General features: G+C 39.7%; 1 long non-coding RNA gene across 1 annotated transcript; it reads right to left on the bottom strand.

Moving 5' to 3' along the window:
• Nucleotides 1-5,669: 5,669 nt before the first annotated feature.
• On the bottom strand, nt 5,670-8,687 carry LOC119016125. Its single transcript, XR_005073833.1, has 2 exons — nt 6,322-8,687; nt 5,670-6,212 (listed from the first exon to the last, which is right to left on the bottom strand). It is a non-coding gene; the product is annotated as an uncharacterized LOC119016125 (long non-coding RNA).
• Between the last annotated feature and the right edge of the window lie 417 nt (nt 8,688-9,104).

Below are 9,104 nucleotides of genomic sequence, written 5' to 3'. Positions count from 1 at the left end.
TCAATTGACCGGATATGATGTGAACATTAGCACAGGACCCATAGTCAGTTTTGTCCATTACAGTTGTAATAAAATCCATGAAACAAAATGAGAGGACTACATTACCTTGTTGAGTCTACCATGAATGGACAGAAACATATTAAAAAAACAAATAAAGCCAGAGCTGGAAGATACAGTTTGGACACTAGTCTTTATCAAGCATCACAGGTAACATAGTTGCAGTAATATTTGATTTGAAAATGTAAAACATGGCCAGAGTTTTTTAAAAGGAACATTATCATTATAACAGAATGTGAAGAAACAATATTGTTGACATTATGTCAAAGACGTGTATGTACTGTGTTGCAAAGGGTGTCTTCTGAAGTTAGCATGCTAACCTGCCCTGGTTTGTCCTGTCCAATAATACCCCTTTGTACTGCAAAAGATAGTTTGATAGCCCCCTAGTTTCAGCTGGGAGATGTAAGCAAGCAGCAAGTTTAATGCCTCATAAAATATATAAATAAAATAAACTCACAAAATATTAATAAATGATGTACACCAATCAGGCGTTACATTCTGACTACCTACCTAATATTGTGTTGGTCCTCCTTTTGCTGCCAAAACAGCCCTGAGCTTTCAAGGTATGGACTCCACTAGACCCCTGACGGTGTGCTCTGGTATCTGGCACCAAGATGTTTGCAGCAGATTCTTTAAGTCCTGTAAGTTGCGAGGTGGGGCCTCCATGGACTGGATTGAGATCTGGGGAATGTGGAGGCCAAGTCATCACCTCAACCTCATCGTTGTGCTCCTCAAACCATTGCTGAACCCTTTTTGCTTTGTGGCATTATCCTGCTGAAACAGGCCACGGCCATCAGGGAATACCGTTTCCATGAAAGGGTGTACATGGTCTGCAACAATGCTTAGGTAGGTGGTAGGTGTCAAAGTAACATCCACATGGATGGCAGGACCCAAGGTTTCCCAGCAGAACACTGGCCAAAGCACCACACTGTCTCTGCTGGCTTGCCTTCTTGCCTTCAAACTGTGATGCCCTGTGTGTTCTGACACCTTTCTATCAGAAGCAGCAGTAACTTCTTCAGCAATCTGACCAACAACAGCTCATCTGTTGGATTGCACCACACGGGCCAGCCTTGACCCAGTTGTCTAGCCATCACAATGTGACCCTTTTCAAATTTGCTGAAATCCTTACGCTTGCCCATTTTTCCTGCTTCTAACACATCAACTTTAAGGGCAACATGTTCACTTGCTGCCTAATATGCCCCACCCACTAACCAGTGCCATGATAAAGAGATAATCAGTGTTATTCAATTCACCTGTCAGTGATCATAATGTTATGCCTGATCGGTGTATATTTGCACATATTTTTCTTACTAAACAGAAAAATACAACTTTACACTTTATGGATTAACCTTTCACTCTTTTATCCAACTAAGACAACCCTAACTGCCTCTTTAACTCATTGGTTTGGAATAAATAAATCCTCAATTCACAGAGTTACATGTGAAAATATTCCAGTTCTCCAAGTTGATCTGCCCCTCTCTCCTGTCCCTGCCTTGTTGTCTTGTCCCTTGGAGTCATAGAGAGCCAGTCACGCCCCCTCCAGCTGACCTCATCTGACCTTATTTTGGAAAGAAATTGCCCAGTAGTCAGTGGGAAGAGACAAATATTTTTTCTGATCCCATTTGAACTGTGCCATGGATCACATCATTTTTGGAATTAAAAGATCAAGTCAATAAAATAGCTGTTTGTTGTAAAGATAGTAAAATATCATCTATACTTCTACATTGTCTCAATCAACAAATGTCACCAACATCAACATGGCATCTGTCTCAGCACAGAAAACGTATTAATACAGGTGAATATAACACTAAAAAAGGCCATAGTGACAACTGCATTTATGTGAAAGGGTAGTTTTTCAGTTCTGCAAGCAAGCTAATATACAGGACCAGCTCTACAATGTACAATGACTTCCACCTGACCCACGTCCTCTAATATATCTTCTTAGTTCCACTGCTACCTGAGCTTCTTGCAGTTAGCAATTAAGATATAGTGAACAGTAATCAGTGGTTATGCTGCCCCTATAGTTTTGGAGCTACCTTTAAATTCTGGCCATTACTTACAAATTACATTGATTCCAAATATTAGTCAAAGTGACTAAAAGTAGCATTGCCAACTGCCTGCACTGATCAAATCCTGATGGAAACACTCTTAAAGTGAAACGCTCGCCAAAATGCAACCTTGTTTTTTTATTTATGAATGTATATGAGTCAAACCTTCGTGTCAAAGCTTAAGTATGACAAAAGAGGCACTTTTCAGATTTACCATATTTTCATTTTTTCGGGTCAAGCTCATTTTCAACGGGACAGCTAGGGGCAAATACGATAGCATCAAAATCGCTTTTGTAAAAACACTAACATGACTAGACACAACATGAAACTTTGCTCGTAGCATCACCAGGGTCTCTACACATGAACATGAGCATTGAGAACATTGCTTATGTACAGAGTTTGAGAAAAAACAGAAAGTTTTTGAACAACTCACCTTAGCAGTACCTTGTTCCGTTCACAGCTGTCATTGCAGCTGAGAAGTATCGATCTCAGAATGCAATGTAACTTTGAAGAGAGTTAAGGTGGACCACTACTGTCTTCCAGCAACAACTATACACGATATCTCACGTTACTTTTCCGGCTTTTGATTTAAGCATTGTTTCTTATATGAGGCTCCTTTTTCAACTTCAAGGTCAATATTGTTTTTTTTTTGCTGATGACAAAACAATGAATTATCCATGCATTTATATGGAACTAAGCTTGAGGAGCAGCCCACCTTAACTCATCTCCATGTTAAGTCACATGCGTAAATCGATGCGTCTCCATTTGCAGGACGGCGGCTAGCGGAACAAGCAACTGCTAACGTGAGTTGTCCAAAACTTTCTTTTTAGCAAACTCTGTGTACACAAACAATGCTCTCAAAGATTCTCAATGTTCTTAATGCTGAGTCTTCAGGGTTTCAGAGATTAGATCTGTCTGAATATGTTAGCGCAGAACAGTGGGAAGCAGATGAGATTTGTTCATCTCTTTTTTGACAAATATTCTGATTAACTGATGGTTAAGGAAACATTTTAACAAGTGGAGAGGACACTGGTGCATTTTTTGCCATCAGTCTAAATGTCTATCAGCAGTTTGGATATACTGAATCTGATAGTTGTTGCAAAAATGCCACAAAAGTCAGTCATAAGCAACCTACACCTTCTTTAACAGGTTTGAGTTTTTTGAGATCTCGTGCCTTCTACTAACTATATGCTAGCTCCTCATACCGCATCAATGTACATAGGAGCCTGCTGAGATGGCAGTGGACTCAATGAGGAGGCTTATATGTTATTTGAAAGTGTCAAACCTGTTTCTCACTTGAACCCCCTTGCCATATCTGGTGCCCTAAAGTGCCTTTCGGTTTATGTTTTCCTGGCCTAAAAAAAAATCCCTAAACCTAAACCCATGAAGTGATACTGTTATCATTCCATCGGCTCTACATAGAAGATCTTTGGAAACACTACTGGTGTTATGCCATGAAAGTGCCAGAGTCAGTTTGGAGAAAGAGACAGCAATTTACTTTCATAGGTGGGGTCAAATTAAATTTGGTGATTCACATAATAGCATGCCACGTTATCAGCACCCAGTGCTTCCAAAGCATGTTCAGGATGATCAGTTTTACACATGTTGTGTACAGGTGACAGACAAGGCTGGTCATCATGCCTCAGTGTAACATAACATACATAGAGGCTAGGTATTTGTTGCAGTACCTTTATTACTGGTATTTTTAGCAGCCTTAAATTTCTCTGTTTCTTTGTGGATGGTCAATTAAGACATACTGAGCGAAGCAGTGTTCTCAGATAATTCCATTTGAATGCTAATTACTGGATGTTCATCATGCAAAATCAACATTTTTACTCTGTAATGTCTCCAACTGTATTATGTATATCATGTAAACATGGAAAACTTTTTACAGGCTCTGAAATGCCAAATAAAGCAGGAGTGAATGAGAATGTGTTTAAATGATTTTTACACTGTTACACTATTTTACACTATAAACAAATTGATGTGGGAATTTCAGATAATAGTTATTACTGATTATGAGTAGGATTTGGCATCTACAGAATTGGGACATGACTACAGTGAAACACTGAGGTGGATGTTGACATTGTTGTTTTAGTGTGCCCCTCAGTGTTGTTGTAAGGCAGCAGCTGCATATTAGCTTACCAATGTTTCCAACCATTACTCTGACTTGAATCTCCGACTGTGTCACCCAGCAGAGAAATCTATCTCCCGTTACCACGAACAAACATCCCTGTGCCAGGTTTAAAAACATCCTCGTCTCTGCACCACTTGTCCGTAACTTAGTTGTTCAGCCTCATATGCATAGAACATTGGCTGACTACCCAAGGAAGCTAAGCTAAGGAAACTGTGTATAACAGCATGACGGAGAGAAACAGCAGAGTTTGTTGTTGCTGGTGACATAAAGAGGTCAGCCGGAGGGGGCTTTACTACCACTAGTTGAAACGGGTAAAGCACCACCTAGTGTACTGGGGTATGACATGCTTTGGCCAATAATTCGATTTTCTCACCGGCATGTATACTCGGACAGTAGCAGCTGTCTGATTGAGTAGCATAGTGGAACTATGGCTGTAATCTGACGAAGCTGTGTGTATAAACATACTGAGTGTTAAAGAGCAGCGCTGCACCAGAGACACTGAGCTACCAGCTGTTAGCATTCGGCCATACTATCTTCCGAGGGAGTTTTCACATGTAATCATAACTGTTTACATCCCTGTCCTGACCGATGCTGCTGCAGCCCGTGACATCCTCCACACTGTTGTTTCATCATCTCCAGTCCCTCCTATTCACCACCAGGGACTTTAACCATACTTCCCTGTCCTCTACTCTCCCTTCCTATACATAGTATGTGAAATGTCACACCAGGGACCATAAAACCTTGGATTTACTATATGCAAATTTGAAAGAAGCATACTCATCCTCCCCTCTCCCCCCACTTGGTCACTCAGATCACAACCTGGTTCATCTAGCACCAGTGGTGAATAAAAATCCACCACAGAAAAAAATCAGTAAAGGTTTTGTCAGAGGAGACCAGCGTAAGGCTGAGGGACTGTTTTGTGGCCACAGACAGAGGACATGACACTGTGGTGGCTTCAGCACTGGGTAGGTAGCAAGACGGACGGGGACAGGAAGAGACTAAACAAACTGGTTAGAAGGACCAGCTATGTCCTGGTTAGGGTTAACCAAGCTGACGTCAATCATGATCAACATTTCTCACCCCCTGCACCAGAGTGTTGAAGCCTTGAGCAGCTCCTTCAGTGGCAGACTATTACAACCACTGTGTAAGAGGGAGCACTGATGCAGATCCTTCATCCCCAGTCACCAGACTGATTAACTCAAGCACTACCTGAATTATCACTTTCCACTCACTTGTTTGTTTTGTAAATGGCTTTTTTTTTCAATTTAACTTCATTGTTATGATTCTTTTTCCTGTACTTGTTTCTCGCTGTTGTAACGTAAATTTCCCCACTGTTGGATAAATAGAGCCAATCTTATTTTATCAGTGTAACCCTGTGACCAACATGAAGTCAGTTAATAATAAAAATGACTCATTCTATCATGGGGAACATTGGAGAAATGCAGATGTATTTTATGGTCAATGACAGAATGTTAACAAATGAAGATTAATGATGAGGACATTTTAGTATAATTATCACAATGTATTTTTTGCTGTAATAAATTATCTGTACATAGTAAATTGGTTATGTAATAAAATCAGTCATCAGTACACTTAAAAATGAACCGGTTCACAGTTAAAGATGCAAAAAACAATAAGAAAGTTGTCAGTAATCTCTTAATTGATAAAAGAACCAACTGCCATTAAACCATTTTTCATACATTAAATTATACAGTATGAAATGTACCTACATCATACTTAAATTGGAAAATTGGAAATGTAATGTATAAATATGATTCTTCGTCTTCTTCTAATTCTTCTTGTTATTCTTATTTTATACTATAACAAATATGGAATTAGATAAGTTGTAGTTACACCTCCCAGGTGTAATCACTTGAAATATGTTCACAGCTTTATGAATGAACACATCGCTCATCACTTGCTGTGTGTGCAGTAATCTTTGAGCCAATCCAGACCTTCCTTTGTGGAGCCTAAAGTGGACAGACATGATAAGCATTAATGTGTTTTTGTTTATTTAATAAGTGGGTTTTTATAGTTTATTAAACCAAAAAAAGAAGAAAAAAAAAAAAGAGCACTCACCTAACGGCTTGTATTCACAGCCGATGTATCCCTGGTAGCCATGGTTTTCCAATGTGTTGAACAGATACCTGTAGTTGAGCTCTCCAGCACTGTTAGGCTCATTCCTGCATGGAACCTGGGCAATCTGAACATGACCTGAGAAAGACAACTGCTGTTTTTCATCTTTATTACCTTCAATACTGTGCTTAACATCATTATACTTGCATGTTTATCCTTAGTTACTGGAAATGCAAAATCAAAAACTACAGTTCCTCTGTGCACTGCCTGGCCAAAAGAAGTCATAATTGGAGATCACTTAAACGATTGGTGAAATCAAGTCATAAAAATCAACAGCCAAACTCACGACTAGGTTTAATAGTGAAAGAATGTGAGGAGAACTCAAGGGATTGGGACGAAACAGCAGTGTATTTCCACAAAACTTTTTAAAAAATTAGTTTAATTTAAGTACAAGATATATGCATGAAATCAAGCAGGTAGTTATTGTAGTTATCAATTATTGTTTCTCTTATGATTTGTGCAAATCAACATCTCTTAACTCGTTCCCATCTTAGTTTAAGTCAAGCTTAAGAGCAGCTTGTAACCTTGTTAAATATCATGTTGGATGCCGCACGCCTTTCGATTCCACAGGTTTGGTTTGATGTACATCCTCCTACAATATCTATATCGTATGATAAACTACTATCATTTCTTCCACATGAATGGTTATCTCATGTACTGCAAGCAACCCTAGAGGATTTTGTTAAACAGTGGTCACCCTATAGTATTTATTTTGGTAATTACCAGCAAGCAATAATAAGTATTGGAGTAAATTAAGACTAAGCATTAACATTCACTGATATAATGAATCCCCCTCCCACATTTTTTCTTTTCATTTATTTATTTAGAAATTCAGTGTTTGTGTTGTTAGTTTGTTTCTGTGCTATTTTGTGTTTTGTTGTTTTTGTCTGTTTTTAGGGCCCAAGCAGGTCTCAGACCTCTGAGGTCCCTATTGTTTTCCTAAGGATTATTGTTAGGACCCAAGCAGGGAACCTGAGAGGGCGGTGCAATTGGGAGGGTTGGTCCAGACTCCTGCAAATATCTCAGACACAAAAAACTACATATATCCGCCTGCAGGGGGTGCTATAACCTAGGCCAACTCGACTTTGCCTATAACTTCTACACCGTATGTCGCACATTCAAAAACCTTGCATCCCCAGATTCCCTGAATGGAGCTGAATCACTTTGCAATGGCCACGCCAACTTCCACCAAGAGAAATTTTTCGCTAAATCGCAAAAACTCAAAAATCAAAATTTTGCTTGGTCAAAAATTGCACAAATTATTAACAAACAAATTTTTGTAGCTAGTTATAAAAATGTAAACTGTTTGATATCTCAGTCAAACTAAATGCTATTAACACCAAATTTAAGATCCTTGGTTGCCATGACACTGGCGAATTTTGGCCGCTAGGGGGAGCTAAAAATATGGAAAGTTTATATCTCTTGAACGGCTGCATCGATTTTTACTAAATTTGGTCGGTATGATGTAGGGCCAATCATATCTTGAAGGTGGTCATGACTGGTCAATATGGGCATGGCTTATTACAAGACAAACAACAAACATTAATTTCAGCCAAACTATCATGCTGACAGCTTTGACATTTATATGGTACAAACAGAATAGGACACAGTTCTTCCATACCAAAAACTGCACATGTACGCCACTTGCTGGCGCTATAATAGATGCAATCGCGATGCAATCGCAATCACGTTCCCTGAATAGAGCGGGGTTTTCTGACATAGGACACGACCACTTCTGCTGCACATTTCGCAAAATCGCCACATATGCAAAACATATTTTTTCGAACTCCTCCTTGCGATTTTGGCCTATCTTGGTTGGTATGATGTAGGGCCAATCCTGAGGCCATATCTTGAAGGTAGTCATTACTGGTCAATGTTGGTGTGGCTTAGTACAACAAATCCAAATCAGCACACATTTAGCCTTTTGCACTTCCAGTGCACTTCCCATTACAGAGAATACCACGGCTCAGATGTTGGCCTGTGTCCTCACTTCTGCCCCGAGCCCGTCATCCTTTGGGGCCAACTTCCATGGGCTCTGCGGTGCACGGGGGGGCTTGGCCCCTGCTCATAACTGCTTGCAGTTCTAGTTAGGGCCCGAGCAGGAAACCTGCAAGGACCCTATTGTTTTTCAAATTATTATTAAAGCCAGAGCAGGGAACCTGCGAGGACCCTATTGTTTTTCAAATGATTCTTTATTAGGGCCTGAGCAGGGAACCTGCAAGGACCCTATCATATTTCAAATGATTATTATTAGGGCCCGAGCAGGTCATCGACCTATAAGGTCCCTATTGCAATTGAAAATATTATTATTATTATTATTATTATTATTATTATTATTATTATAAGGGCCCAAGCAGGTCATCGACCTATAAGGTCCCTATTGTAATTGAAAACAATCTTATTATTATTATTATTATAAGGGCCCAAGCAGGTCCTCGACCTGTAAGGTCCCTATTGTAATTGAAAAAATTATTAGGGCCCGAGGAGGTCATCGACCTGTGAGGTCCCTATTGTAATTGCGGGAATTGTTAGGGCCCAGGCGATTTCACTGATTTGCACAAAACTTGGCACACAGCATCTGTGGACCCTCCTGACAAAAAGTTATCAAAAGAATTTCGATAGGCCAAACAATACTCAAGTTATTAAATAACAACTTCCTACAGATTTCCTTTCAAACAGGAAATGTTGCACATCTCCACAATGTGTGTCCAAATGACATGAAACTT

The sequence above is a fragment of the Acanthopagrus latus genome, unplaced genomic scaffold (genome assembly GCF_904848185.1).
Source record: "Acanthopagrus latus isolate v.2019 unplaced genomic scaffold, fAcaLat1.1, whole genome shotgun sequence".
In the NCBI taxonomy this organism is placed as follows: Eukaryota; Metazoa; Chordata; class Actinopteri; order Spariformes; family Sparidae; genus Acanthopagrus; species Acanthopagrus latus.
The sequence above is the reverse complement of the archived record's forward strand: the minus strand, read 5'-3'. Positions and strand labels throughout refer to the sequence as shown.